The sequence below is a fragment of the Schistocerca americana genome, unplaced genomic scaffold (genome assembly GCF_021461395.2).
Source record: "Schistocerca americana isolate TAMUIC-IGC-003095 unplaced genomic scaffold, iqSchAmer2.1 HiC_scaffold_13, whole genome shotgun sequence".
NCBI lineage: Eukaryota > Metazoa > Arthropoda > Insecta > Orthoptera > Acrididae > Schistocerca > Schistocerca americana.
Genome location: NW_025725371.1, coordinates 19,654,884 through 19,670,753, shown reverse-complemented (window position 1 = coordinate 19,670,753; position 15,870 = coordinate 19,654,884). Strand labels below are relative to the sequence as shown.

General features: G+C 44.3%; 1 pseudogene; it reads right to left on the bottom strand.

Annotated features, from left to right (window-relative positions):
* Positions 1-9,379: 9,379 nt before the first annotated feature.
* LOC124564249 lies at positions 9,380-9,496 on the bottom strand (annotated as a pseudogene).
* Between the last annotated feature and the right edge of the window lie 6,374 nt (positions 9,497-15,870).

Below are 15,870 nucleotides of genomic sequence, written 5' to 3'. Positions count from 1 at the left end.
GACGAACATTGTTCAAAGTGACGAACATTGCTTAAACTGACGAACATTGCTTAAACTGACGAACATTGCTTAAACTGACGAACATTGCTTAAACTGACGAACATTGTTTATAGTGACAACATTGTTTAAACTGACATTGTTTAAACGTGAACGGACTTGCTTGGGAAAAGCGCAGCAAGATAACGGCGATTTTGTCAAACACGTTTATCAGTTACGTGGACAATAAGAGTTTGTCGGCTGCCGTACCGGAATGCTCTTCAGCAAGTAAGCTGGGCTGGAATCCCCGAGCTAAAAGCGCCGTCGACTGAAATGAGGCCCATAGTAATTTTGAGTCGCAGTGGAAATGACCGCTCCGTGCGTGCATGCAAGTCGACTCCAAGTGCTGTCGCGTATTCTTTTACGTCAAACTGCGGCCTCAATCAAGTTTGGTGCTCAGCCGTATCGTATAACACTCCACAACTCACGAGGTGGCTTTTCTGTTCAACACGAGACTTACGGAACAAACCGTTGGAAATTTTGAACTCCAGTTATGTGGGGTGTGAGTCACGTAATAAGTAGCACCCCTTTCATTCAGTGACCTGGGCCACACATCGAAACGCGGTTTTCGGCAAATGTCGAGGGTCAAACAGTGTTTGTTTATTCTTGTTTTGTTTGGTTAACGTTTTTAGCGCTGGTACCAATGGCAATACCCAGGAAAGTACGTTTTCTTAAATGAAACCGTATAGATTCGATAACTGAATTCGAGAGCTCCTGAGAAGACAGTTAGAGTGACATACCCTTCGTTAGTGTTGACGATGAAACAAACCGTAAAAAAAAAAAAAAAAAAAGTCAGGAAATGTCCAAGGATTTGAGAGCACGCTGGCCGGTAGGACTGCTAATATTTTAAAAAATATGGGAGTACCGATGTATCGATATATAAAATGTATCGTTTCGGTGCCCGATACATCGAAAAGAGTATCGATGTATCGACGGCGAAAATACCGACTTGCCGCCCTATAAGAATATAGGGAAAGGACTGGGAAGAGCAGTTGAACGGAATGGACAGTGTCTTGAAAGGAAGATATAAGATAAACATCAACAAAAGCAAAACGAGGATAATGGAATGTAGTCGAGTTAAGTCTGGTGATGCTGAGGGAATTAGATTAGGAAATGAGACACTTAAAGTAGTAAAGGAATTTTGCTATTTGGGGAGCAAAATAACTGATGATGGTCGAAGTAGAGAGGATATAAAATGTAGGCTGGCAATGGCAAGGAAAGCGTTTCTAAAGAAGAGAAATTAGCTAATATCGAGTATAGATTTAAGTGTTAGGAAGTCGTTTCTGAAAGTATTGGTATGGAGTGTAGCCATGTATGGAAGTGAAACATGGACGATAAATAGTTTGGACAAGAAGAGAATAGAAGCTTTCGAAATGTGGTGCTACAGAAGAATACTGTAGATTAGATGGGTAGATCACATAACTAATGAGGAGGTATTGAATAGAATTGTGGAGAAGAGGAGTTTGTGGCACAACTTGACCAGAAGAAGGGGCCGGTTGGTAGGACATGTTCTGAGGCATCAAGGGATCCCCAATTTAGTACTGGAGGGCAGCTTGGAGGGTAAAAATCGTGGAGGGAGACCAAGAGATGGATACACTAAACAGATTCAGAAGGATGTAGGTTGCAGTAGGTACTGGGAGATGAAGAAGCTTGCACAGGATTGAGTAACATGGAGAGCTGCATCAATCCAGTCTCAGGACTGAAGAAAACAACAACAAAAACAACAAGAATATCGGCTGCACAAGGTAAATATAATGCTGGTTTTAGAGTTGTATACTTAAGTACTGACTTATTACTGGATATTCTGTACATCAACATGCTAGCAGCCTGCCTATCCCCCTGAGAGCAAGAACCGTAAGGAAAACGATACACGTTCACGCTTGGCGATAACCACTTTGTCAGCAATGGTAACTGCATGCAAGTGGCACAATAAAAGGAGTCCGATGGGTAAGTCGTTCGGTTTCGTCATATAACGGACTTTTCCGGAACACTTCATGTCGACTTGCCTGTTTTTTTTGTTTTTTGTTTTTTCTTCCATTTCTGCAAATGCCAGCGACCTAGCAGCTGTAGTGTAAAACTGCGTGGTGAAGCTGAACCTTGCAATTTGTGTTGGTAGCGAAATGAAGAAATAACACACTAGCTGCCTTTCTTCACAAAGGAAATCTTGTTATTCTATTCACACCGTCACCCCCTAGTGGAATCGGCATTGTCCTCTGTGCTACCTATATTTGCTTCACACAGACAAAGCCAAATATTGCACGTAATGAAAGGTCAAAAAGTAGTGAGACTCCTTCACAAAATGAAAGTTAATTATGTTCTACTAAAATTTGAAAAAAGCAATTATTTACCGCAAACTGCGAAAAATTGTAATATGAAATAAAAGTATTGCCAATTCGATAGCAACAAATCGATTTTACAGGTGTACATCGATTATTTAATATATGAGTCGATACTTTAAGGAACTGATATCGACAAATTAATAAGAGACCTAGTGGGCAGAATGCATCGGCGGTGCAAACACCGCCAAGCAGAGGTCTGGTGCTACGCTGTGTCAACAGATTTCATCTTCATCTACATCTACATACATACTTTACAATCCACCATGCGGTGCGTGGCGGAGTGTACCTCGTACCACAACTAGCATCTTCTCTCCCTGTTCCACTCCCAAACAGGACGAGGGAAAAATGACTGCCTATATGCCTCTGTACGAGCCCTCATCTCTCTTATCTTATCTCTGTGGTCTTTCCGCGAAATGTAAGTTGGCGGCAGTAAAATTGTACTGCAGTCAGCCTCAAATGCTGGTTCTCTAAATTTCCTCAATAGCGATTCACGAAAATAACGCCTCGTTTCCCCTAGAGACTCCCACCCGAGTTCCTGAAGCATTTCCGTAACACTCGCGTGATGATCAAACCTACCAGTAAGAAATGTAGCAGCCCGCCTCTGAATTGCTTCTATATCCTCCCTCAATCCGACCTGATAGGGATCCCAAACGCTCGAGCAGTACTCAAGAATAGGTCTTATTAGTGTTTTATAAGCGGTCTCCTTTACAGATGAACCACAATCGACGTGACTGTGTCAAGCGCTACACTACTAATGGAGTATTCAAACATTATGGGATTCTTCAGAATGAGATTTTCACTCTGCAGCGGAGTGTGCGCTGATATGAAACTTCCTGGCAGATTAAAACTGTGTGCCCAACCGAGACTCGAACTCGGGACCTTTGCCTTTCGCGGGCAAGTGCTTGCCCGCGAAAGGCAAAGGTCCCGAGTTCGAGTCTCGGTTGGGCACACAGTTTTAATCTGCCAGGAAGTTTCATTATGGGATTCTTTTTCATATTCATCTGCATTAATTTACTTTTATCTATATTTGGAGTTAGCTGGCTTTCTTTACACCAATCACAAATCCTGTCCAAGTCATCTCATATCCTTCTAGAGTCACTCAACGACGACACCTTCCCGTACACCACAGCATCATCAGCAAACAGCCGCACATTGCTAATCCACTCTATCCAAAAGATATGTAAATAGAAAACAACAGTGGACCTACCACACTTCCCTGGGGCACTCCAGATGATACCCTCACCTCCGATGAACACTCGCTATCGAGGACAACGTACTGGGTTCTATTACTTAAGAAGTCTTCGAGCCACTCACATACTTGGGAACCAATCCCATTCGCTCGTACCTTATTTAGGAGTTTGCAGTGGGGCACCGAGTCAAACGCTTTCCGGAAGTCAAGGAATATGGCATCTGTCTGATACCCTTCATCCACGGTTCGCAAGATATCATGTGAAAAAAGGGCGAGTTCTGTTTCGCAGGAGCGATGCTTTCTAAAGCCGTGCTGATGCGCGGACAGCAACTTCTCTGTCTCAAGGAAATTCATTATATTCGAACTGAGAATATGTTCGAGAATCCTGCAACAAACCGATGTTAAGGATACTGGTCTGTAATTTTGAGGATCCGTCCTTCTACCCTTCGTATATACAGCCGTCACCTGCGCTTTTTTCCAGCCTGTTTACTTGTCTGCGCTGCAGGCCACTTATTTCTGCTTCAACATTCCTTCCGTACAGACATAGACACCAGTGAGGAGAGGTTGGATATACTACTTTTATACGGTGAATATAAAAGAGAAGCCGTAAAAACAGTACAGCGCTATAGGGCCATATATCCGTATCACCAACGTGCGACACGCCAGGCTGTTAAGACGCTATTGCGGATAGGCTGCTTGAACGCGAGAAAGACAAGAAAGAAAACTGCATCTGACAACACGACGAAGCGGTTTTGGCTACGGCGCACAGCGGAACGAGACTTATTGCCACGGAATGTGTGATCAGCCAGACGACAGAATGTCCATCACTGTCATCTGTCACATTGTAAGTAGGCTGTTTAGGTTTTTATGTTGGTAACGCCACATAGCGCTGTATATGAAAATCACTGGCTGTGCTGTGTGCAGTCTGTGGCTGGTTGGCATTGTTGAAATATTCTATATTGTAGTGTTGGGCAGTTGGATGTGAACAGCGCGTAGCGTTGCGCAGTTGGAGGTGAGCCTCCAGCAGTGGTGGATGTGGGGAGAGAGGCGGCAGAGTTTTGAGAACGGGCGATCTGAACGTGTGTCCGCCAGAAAGAGTAAATTTGTGACTGATATATATATATATATATGGCAGTAGTGGCGCTCGCTGTATTGCTGTATTTCGAGTAACGAAGATTTTTGTGAGGTAAGTGATTTGTGAAAGGTATAGTTTAATGTTAGTCAGGACCATTCTTTTGTAGGGATTATTGAAAGTCAGATAGCGTTGCGCTAAAAATATTGATCAGAATGAGTAAAGAGAGAAATATCTGAGTACGTTCAGTTCTGCTCAGCTGTTTGAAAATCAAATAACGTAAGAGGTTTATCAGCACAGTCATTCATACATTTTTCTCAGGGGACGTTTCAACATGATCAGGCCCTCGACGAGCATGCTTTCGAACGTCGTGCAGAATTTTGTCGGTTTGCCCTTCAGCAGCTGAGAGATGACTCCACGTTTTTCCAGAGTGTGCTCTTTACCGATGAAGCAGCCTTTACCAACCATGCAGTGCTGGGCAGCCTAAAATGCACACTGGCTTCCTCAGGTGCAACATCAGCGGCAGTGGAGCGTAAACAACGGTGCGGCACCGTAGGGAATTACGTTGGGCGGCCTCACATCATGCCAGGCGTCCTAATTGGACATTCGCACGCACACTTTGTGACGGACACTCTGCCGGCTCTTCTGGAGGGGCTACCGCCGGTTACTGGACAGCGCACGCGGCTGCGACACGACGGGCGAGCAGCTCGCGTGTCCCGTGTTGCAAACCAAATACTGAACGAGAACTTTCCTCGACGTTGGATAGGACGAAATTCTGTTCTCAGGTGGCCTGCGAGGCCCCCCGATTTGACTCTCAGATTCTTTCTCTGGGGAACTCTCTAAGGTGCAGTCTGTGACGAAGCCCCAACTGCACCAGACGACGTGTGTCGTCGAACCGCCAGTGCATGTTCTACCATACACCTTGTGAGCGACGTGTCGGTGCTATTCTGTCATTCTGTGCAACGGATTAATCAGAGATGTACCCTTTACGCTGTGACTCCTGCAAGATGCAATTTCCACCCCCACACTACTACAGAAGACAGACAGACACTCCTAACGTTCTAAAGAGAAATGCCTGAAAAACCTTCAGCAATAAATATCTTCTGGAGTTGTCCGCTGTAAGGAAATGACACAAAAATTCACAAAATTTCTTACGTAACTAGTGGGATACTTGGGTACTGGAGTAGTGATGGTTAGTGTAAGAAAAAACATGAAACTAACTACAATTATTTATTTTTCAAAAATTGTGAGAAATCACAGTGGCACTTTTAGTTATGAATTGAACAAGTTATATCCTGGTTCTTTTCTGAATGTGAAGTTACCTCTCAAGGATAGGATTCGCTAATGAAATTTCTACACAAAGTTTAAGATTGTTATTGACTTGGCAGAATGGCTGAGAGGCGTGCCTACTCAACTTGAATAATTGTCCTTTAGTTTAGGATGTTGCTAGATACGGTCGAGGCTGTCGCGTGTGAAATGCAGTGAAGTGTACTGTTGTGGAGGAAATATGGGGCTCGCAAGAGCTGTAGCGCACAATACCATAAGCTACGATGACTGCTGTCTGCGCCGCTCGCTGCTGACAAATAAGATAATTCTCGTTCTATCTGGACTGACCTTCGCCAATCAAACTCTCCCTACGCCTTGATCAAGTCAAGGGTTACTATTCGCCCCTAGTCTAACTATTGGTGTGGTAGACCGGTCAGATAACCAGTCCACCACGATGCCAGTCAAAATTCGCTCGCAGGCGTTTAACTACACCTCCGTCCGTTCACACTGTACAATAAGTGTGGCGGCCAACGCAGTGAACGACGCTTAATCGCGAGGACTCAATACAGAGTCACACACCGATTCGCTCTCGACAGAGGTGCTGTCCCAGTGAAGTACTGAGGAGAGACTTGTTCCTCGCTCTTTCGAGTCCACGTAGGAACGCACTCGCTCTCGTTACGTGTTCTCACTCCAAGAGCGACAACGGAACGGCCCCTCTCCACAACAGACATGAAGGGGTATATCTTTCAGTCTCTTCCACCACTCCCTCAACTCAAGGCGTCAGAAATATCGTCTGCCAATCAGCATTGCTCTTCTAAAACGGGAATCTGTAGCATCGGTATTTGGCGTTTGCTGTCTCCCTGTGAAAACCTCTGAAACTGCGTGCTATGTTGGTAAAGAATGCGTAGGCTGGGCGCTCCCACACAATGTAGCGGAATTTGCTTTTAAGCCGAACACGGGGTCGTTCTCCCTTTCACTCCGGCAAACACTGTCTGCTCTACAGGCGGTCGCCCGTCGACATGGATAGGTTGACTCATCCTCAGAAGGGACCGGCCCCCCGGCGTGCGGTTTGCCTCTCCCGAACTAAAAGCCAGTGTGACCGTCATGTCTTGAATGTGTGTGTGTACGCCAGCCTCGAGTATTTCAATCTCGGTGCGCGCTTGCGATTTACTAGTTATTTGCACATTGTTTACATGGAGTCATACAACACTGAATTTATCTTATCAAGTTCGGGTTCGAATGAAGCGTCTTGATGTGCGGAATATGATTGTGAGGGTGGAATATGTAGGCAATGAAGGTCAGGAGAACACGACGTCTTACAGCCTGTACACCAGCAATTACAAATGTTGCTTTCAGTGCATGCTGAACACTTTGAACTGCAGCAGTAACCGATCTAACAACTGCGCCAGTCACTTAGTCTTGTATATGTGTTACCGACCGCAGCGCCGTATTCTGCCTGTTTACATACGTGTGTATTTGAGTGCTTATGCCTCTATCCGTTTCTTTGGCGCTTCAGTGTAGATCGGAATGAGTAGAAGAGAAATGACATTCAAAACATTTAGTAAACATTTGTTATCGTTTCTGTTACTGCGTAATTCAAATGGTTCAAATGGCTCTGAGCACTATGAGACTTGACTGCTGAGGTCATCAGTCCCCTACAACTTAGAACTACTTAAACCTAACTAACCTAAGGACAGCACACACATCCATGCCCGAGGCGGGATTCGAACCTGCGACCATAGCGGTCGCGCGATTCCAGCCTGTAGCACCTAGAACCGCTCTGCCACCCCGGCCAGCTATTGCGTAATTCTCTTGATTATAAGCACAGCTGGTATTATACACGATTGTCATGCACAGTCACTGACGTTTTGCTGTCCAGCGCCATCTGTCGGACATTGTGAACTTTGCTTTTTTTGTTTTAATAAAACGCCATGTCATTCCAAGCGTGTGCGTCAATTTTTAACTCTCTATCTACATTATTCCGTGGTTTATTAAGTTTTCAAATTTATACTGACTTTTTGATCACCCAGTATATTGACAACGTAAGATCTAGTTTTACGCTTCCTTGACGCACGCCCGCTCTCGCTTTCGTTTCTGCGGAGCGTTCACCATCCAGCACAACGTACTGCTTTTTGTTGGTCAATTATCCATCAAGTCAGTCACATAATTTTGCAACAACATTGATTGTATCTTGCTTTGTCTAACTCCTGTAGGAAATCTGGCAACTCAGAGTGTGTAGTATTCCACTTCTGATAGTTAGCATCCGAAAGTTCTGACACTGTAATGTCCTGAAGAAGTGCTGTGTTGCCTTCCTGAGTCGATGATTAATTGATTAATAAGAGGAGCTGTAATGAGAGAGAGAATCAGATGCGCCAGCAGTCGCAGCATGTTGACGTTACCTGAAAAGGCGCTTTTAGTGAAGCTGTATTATCAGAATGGGGAATGTGCTAGTTCAGCGTTACGATCCTATCGCCGTAGGAAGGAGATTCGAACGGGTAAGGTCCGTTGACAAATGCAGCAGTGGCGAGAATTATTTCGAAGTTCATTAACTTTCGGATTTGGTTTAGCAAGCATGTTATTAATTTTGTGGCGCCAAACTTCTACAGCGTCGGTTGTTCGGTGGCGCCGTTTGTAGCAGCTCCAAAGGTTGGAAGGGGTTTCTTCATTTTCCAACCATCTATCTACGAAGTAGTCAAAAAATTCAGAGGTTCCAGTTGTAGACTGATCTCCACTGCGAACGGTAGATACGAGCAGCAACACTGGAACTCCGTACTGGAACTGTCGCACGGCAACGCCGAAATAAACTGTCCGTTGTGACCGCAGCTTATCACGATGCGAAAGTCCACCTCACTGGCTGCGGCGCGAAGGTTGCTGATCGAACCATGCTTGTGGTTGTCGGCGCCAGTGACAAACTGTCCCAGCGCGCGAGCTCTGGTTGCGTCCATAGGCGGGGACACAACAAAGAGAATTGAAGTGTTTGAGGTGTGGTGCAATAGAAGGATCTTAAAAATCACAGGGACTCTAATGTGATAAGAAATCAGGAAATTTTCCACAGACACGAAAATGTGGAAAACACTTATGAGAAGAAAGAGCAGGATGATAGCACATACAGGAAATAACTGCCGTGGTACCTGGGGGAGCTTAGTAGCAAGGTAGACACTGGATTATATCCAATAAATAACTGAGGAATACTCTCAGATCAAGAGGTTGGCGCAGGAGAGGAATTCATGGCGTGTTGCTTTAAACATATCGGAAGACTGATTAACTCTCCCCTCTCGGACAGGCCATGAAGGCCCAAAGGTACCGACTGGCCGCCGTGTCATCCTCAGCCCACAGGCGTCACTGGATGCGGATATGGAAGGGCATGTGGTCAGCACACCGCTCTCCGGGCCGTATGTCAGTTTCCGAGACCGGAGCCGCTACTTCACAATCAAGTAGCTCCTCAGTTTGCCTCACAAGGGCTGAGTGCACCCCGCTTACCAACAGCGATCGGCAGACTGGATGGTCACCCATCCAGTGCTAACCCGCCCCGACAGCGCTTAACTTCGGTGATCTGACGGGAACCGGTGTTACCACTGCGGCAAGGCCGTTGGCTGGAAGACTGATTACTAGACATAAGAAACGCGAGGGAAACAGGAATTAGAACATTTCGTGGAGAAGAATTTTGGTTTAATAACCTTATTTTTCTACTTAGGTTGTATTTATTTGGCCTTCCTCGTTTCATAACTGTTTGCGGCTTTTTTAAAGGCGTTGTCGAGTGTTTAGCCAAGGTGCCACAACTATGAAAATGACAGAGTTTCCATATCATTTGTTTCCATTAGATCTGATTTATAAATGGTGTTATTCTTGGTAGCTTTACAGTACAATTTGTATACAAAAGCTAATAGAAGCGCCTCCTGTTGTTGTGTTGCCATTTCCATACGTGTGGCATCTTGTTCTGACTACACAACCTATCGAATAGGTTTGAAACGGAAAATCTATCTGAATAAATACAGACCAAGTGTAAAAATAGCCCCTTCATTTGATAAATTCATCGCTCTGCTGTCCACTATGTAGGAGAATTGCATTGTATTCAAACTATTACTTCAAAATCATTCTTAACCGAATCCGAATCTCCTCGGTCTGCCCCGACTCCTCCTACCCTCTACTGCTGAATCCATGAGTCTCTTGGGTAACCTTGCTTCTCCCATGCGTGTAACATGACCCCATCATCTAAGCCTGTTCGCCCTGACTGCTACATCTATAGAGTTCATTCCCAGTTTTTCTTTGATTTCCTCATTGTGGACACCCTCCTGCCATTGTTCCCATCCACTAGTACCTGCAATCATCCTAGCTACTTTCATATCCGTAACCTCAACCTTGTTGATAAGGTAACCTGAATCCACCCAGCTTTCGCACCTGTACAACAAAGTTGGTCGAAAGATTGAACGGTGCACAGATAACTTAGTCTTGGTACTGACTTCCTTCTTGCAGAAGAGAGTAGATCGTAGCTGAGCGCTCACTGCATTAGCTTTGCTACACCTCGCTTCCAGTTCTTTCACTATGTTGCCATCCTGTGAGAATATGCATCCTAAGTACTTGAAACCGTCCACCTGTTCTAACTTTGTTCCTCCTATTTGGCACTCAATCCGTTTATATTTCTTTCCCACTGACATTGCTTTCGTTTTGGAGATGCTAATCTTCATACCATAGTCCTTACATTTCTGATCTAGCTCGGAAATATTACTCTGCAAACTTTCAATCGAATCTGCCATCACAACTAAGTCATCCGCATATGCAAGACTGCTTATTTTGTGTTCACACATCTTAATCTCACCCAGCCAGTCTATTGTTTTCAACATATGATCCATAAATAATATGAACAACAGTGGAGACAGGTTGCAGCCTTGTCTTACCCCTGAAACTACTCTGAACCATGAACTCAGTTTACCGTCAACTCTAACTGCTGCCTGACTATCCATGTAAAGACCTTTAATTGCTTGCAAAAGTTTGCCTCCTATTCCATCGTAGAACAGACAATAACTTCCTCCTAGGAACCCGGTCATATGCCTTTTCTAGATCTATAAAGCATAGATACAATTTCCTGTTCCACTCATAACACTTGTCCATTATTTGTCGTAAGCTAAAGATCTGGTCCTGACAACCTCTAAGAGGCCTAAACCCACACTGATTTTCATCCAATTGCTCCTCAACTAATACTCGCACTTTCCTTTCAACAATACCTGAGAAGATTTTACCCACAACGCTGATTAAAGAGATACCTCTGTAGTTGTTACAATCTTTTCTGTTTCCATGTTTAGAGATTGGTGTGATTACTGCTTTTGTCCAGTCTGATGGAACCTGTCCCGACTCCCAGGCCATTTCAATTATCCTGTGTAGCCATTTAAGACCTGACATTCCACTGTACTTGATGAGTTCCGACTTAATTTCATCCACCCCAGCTGCTTTATTGCACTGCAATCTATTGACCATTTTCTCCACTTCCTCAAACGTGATCCTATTTCCATCATCATTCCTATCCCATTGTACCTCGAAATCTGAAACATTACTGATCGTATTTTCACCTACATTGAGCAACTCTTCAAAATATTCCCTCCATCTGCCCAAGGCATCCACAGGATTCACCAGCAGTTTTCCTGACCTGTCCAAAATACTTGTCATTTCCTTCTTACCTCCCTTTCAAAGACTGCTAATTACACTCCAGAATGGTTTTCCAGCAGCTTGACCCAATGTCCCCAACCTGTTTCCAAAGTCTTCACAAGATTTCTTCTTGGATGCTGCAATTATCTGTTTGGCTTTGTTTCTTTCTTCAACATAACTTTCTCTGTCTACCTGAGTTCTAGTATGTAGCCATTTTTGATACGCCTTCTTTTTCCTTTTACAGGCTGCCTTGACTGTGTCATTCCACCAAGCTGTTTGCTTCCTCCTACTTTTACACACTACTGTTCCAAGACATTCTTTAGCCACTTCTAGTACTGTGTCCCTGTACCTTGTGCATTCCTTTTCCAATGACTGTAATTGACTACATTCAACTAACTGGTACCTTTCTGAGATCGCTGTTATGTACTTGTGCCTGATTTCCTTATCCTCAAGTTTCTCCACTCTTATCCTCCTACATATGGACCTGACCTCCTGCACTTTCGGCCTCGCAATCCCAATTTCACTGCAGATTAAATAATGATCAGTGTCATCAAAGAATCCCCTGAATACACGTGTGTCCCTCACAGCCTTCCTGAATTCCTGATCTGTTATTATATAGTCAATGACAGATTTGGTTCCCCTGCTTTCCCAAGTATACCGGTGAATGTTCTTATGTTTAAAAAAGGAGTTTGTGATTACTAAGCCCATACTGGCACAGAAATCCAAGAGTTGCTGCCCGTTCCTGTTGGCCTCCATATCCTCTCCAAATTTACCCATAACCTTTTCATACCCTTCTGTTCGATTTCCAATCCTGGCGTTAAAATCACCCATGAGCAGAACACTGTCCTTGTCCTTTACTCTAACAACTACATCACTGAGTGCCTCATAAAAACTATCCATCTTATCTTGATCTGTCCCTTCACAATGCGAATATACTGACACAAACCTAATTTTCTTGCTAGACACTGTCAAATCTATCCACATCAGTCGTTCGTTTACATACCTTATTGCAACTACGCTGGGTTCCATTTCTTTCCTGATGTAAAGCCCTACATCCCATTATGCTATTCCTGCTTTGACTCCTGACAAGTAGACCTTGTATTCTCCCACTTCTTCTTCTTTCTCACCCCTTACCCGAATGTCACTAACAGCTAAAACGTCCAGCCCCATCTTACTTGCAGCCTCTGCCAGCTCTACCTTCTTCCAAGAGTACCCCCCATTGATATTAATAGCTCCCCATCTCATTACCATTTGTTTGCCAAGTCGTATCTTAGGAGTCCCTGGTTTGTCAGTTAGAGGTGGGACACCGTCACCTCCAAAGGTCCGAGCATTTTGCTCTGATTGTTGCCAGCATCATATTTAAAGTACCAGGGAAGCAGGTTGCTAGCCTTACTTGCCCCGAGTCCCATTGGGTTTTACCCCTAACGGGTGAGGGACTAACCGGTGGATTTGGTAGTCTTTGCCGTATGAGCACAAAGGTGACCACGACTCAGAATATGTCCGAGATGCCCAGCCTTATTCCAATGTAACTGGTATCCCGACTGTCGGGACCACTTACTTGGCCACTCATACGTTGCCCGTGGTTTATGAACTAGGACATGACTACAGGAACCCACACCATGAGGACAATATTATGCAAATGGAAGAGGATGTAGATGAAGACGAAATGGGGATAAGATACTGCGTGAAGAGTTCGACAGAGCACTGAAAGATCTGAGTCGAAACAAGGCCCCGGGAGTAGACAACATTCCATTAGAACTACTGATGCCCTTGGGAGAGCCAGTCATATAATAATTCCAATCCCAAAGAAAGCAGGTGTTGGCAGATGTGAAAATTACCGAACTATCAGTTTAATAAGTCACAGCTGCAAAATACTAACGCGAATTCTTTACAGACGAATGGAAAAACTGGTAGAAGCCGACCTCGGGGAAGATCAGTTTGGATTCCGTAAAAATGTTGGAACACGTGAGGCAATACTAACCTTACGACTTATCTTAGAACACAGATTATGAAAAGGCAAACCTACGTTTCTACCATTTGTAGACTTAGAGAAAGCTTTTGACAATGTTAACTGGAATACTCTCTTTCAAATTGTGAAGGTTGCAGGGGTAGAATACAGGGAGCGAAAGGCTATTTACAATTTGTACAGAAATCAGATGGCAGTTATAAGAGTCGAGGGTCATGAAAGGGAAGCAGTGGTTGGGAAAGGAGTGAGACAGGATTGTAGCCTCTCCCCGATGTTATTCAATCTGTATATTGAGCAAGCAGTAAAGGAAACAAAAGAAAAATTCGGAGTCGGTATTAAAGTCCATGGAGAAGAAATAAAAACGTTGAGGTTCGCCGATGACATTGTAATTCTGTCAGAGACAGCAAAGGACTTGGAAGAGCAGTTGAACGGAATGGACAATGTCTTGAAAGGGGTATATAAGATGAACATCAACAAAAGCAAAAAGCGGATAATGGAATGCAGTCGAATTAAATCGGGCGATGCTGAGGGAATTAGATTAGGAAATGAGACACTTAAAGTAGTAAAGGAGTTTTGGTATTTGGGGAACAAAATAATTGATGATGGTCGAAGTAGAGAGTATATAAAATGTAGACTTGCAATGGCAAGGAAAGCGTTTCTGAAGACGAGAAATTTGTTAACATCGAGTATAGATTTACGTGTCAGGAAGTCGTTTCTGAAAGTATTTGTATGGAGTGTAGTCATGTATGGAAGTGAAACATCGACGATGAATAGTTTGGACAAGAAGAGAATACAAGCTTTCGAAATGTGGTGCTACAGACGAGCCGGCCGGAGTGGGCGAGCGCTTCTAGGCGCTACAGTCTGGAGCCGAGCGACCGCTACGGTCGCAGGTTCGAATCCTGCCTCGGGCATGGATGTGTGTGATGTCCTTATTTAGGTTTAAGTAGGTCTAAATTCTAGGTGACTGATGACCTCAGAAGTTCAGTCGCATAGTGCTCAGACCCATTTGAACCATTTTTTTGCTACAGAACAATGCTGAAGATTAGATGGGTAGATCACATAACTAATGAGGAGGTATTGAATAGAATTGGGGAGAAGAGGAGTTTGTGGCACAACTTGAGAAGAAGAAGGGACCGGTTGGTCGGACGTGTTCTGAGGCATCAAGGGATCAGAAATTAAGCATTGGAGGGCAGCGTGGAGGGTGAAAATCGTAGAGGGAGACCAAGAGATGAATACACTAAGGAGATTCAGAAGGATGTAGGTTGCAGTAAGTACTGGGAGATGAAGAGGCTTGCACAGGATAGAGTAGCATGGAGAGCTGCATCAAACCAGTCTCAGGACCGAAGACAACAACAAGAACAACAACAACAACACGGCTTCTGAGCACTAATCGCGTTTGTGTTTGTTTACATCAGGTTTATTCTTATGATGGTTCAAATGGCTCTGAGCACTATGGGACTCAACTGCTGAGGTCATTAGTCCCCTAGAACTTAGAAGTAGTTAAACCTAACTAACCTAAGGACATCACAAACATCCATGCCCGAGGCAGGATTCGAACCTGCGACCGTAGCGGTCTTGCGGTTCCAGACTGCAGCGCCTTTAACCGCACGGCCACTTCGGCCGGCTATATTCTTATGACGAACGAAGTGTAGACGGTAATAACGCGCGAAACGCAAATGTAACTTTCTGATCTCTTGTGAAGTCGTTCCTTCTACCGCGCGAAACACAAGGAAGGCCGTGTAATATATTGGTCTGCCATTCGTTCAAGTTATCTCTGTCAGCTCAAGGTTCCTGTTTAATAAGAAATTGTTTTTATCATTATTTATTAAGTAATTTTTATTCTCTTACGTAGGCTACTACTGGTTTGAAGAACAGACTCAACAGTTAGTTTTATATTACATGGTTACACAGGCATAGCATAATCAAGAGGATTTCCTTCCAGCGAACCGGGTAGGAACTTTGTGAACGATATGCCTCCATTGGTTTCTGTTCTGGTATAGCTTTTCCCTCTCCACTACATCCCATGTTACTCCGCTCCTCATGAGATATTCCTTAACCTGGTCTGTTCATCTCTTTCTAGGCAACTCAATTGGTCTTCTTCCTGGCGTGGAGTTGGAGTCGGGTGCATTCGATTCACATGACCGAACCACTTCAGTCTGAAAGCACTCACCCTCTCCTCTGTAGTCACCTGCAGGTCTCTCCTAGCTTATTGCAGAAGTGACCTAAGGAACGTTTCACGTGTTCGTATTTGACTCTCTCCTCTCTTATTTATGACACGGGCCTCTAGACTATACATCATGATTGGCAGGAGATAAATTTTATACATGGTCTACACAGGCATATGTATATCTAAATTCACATT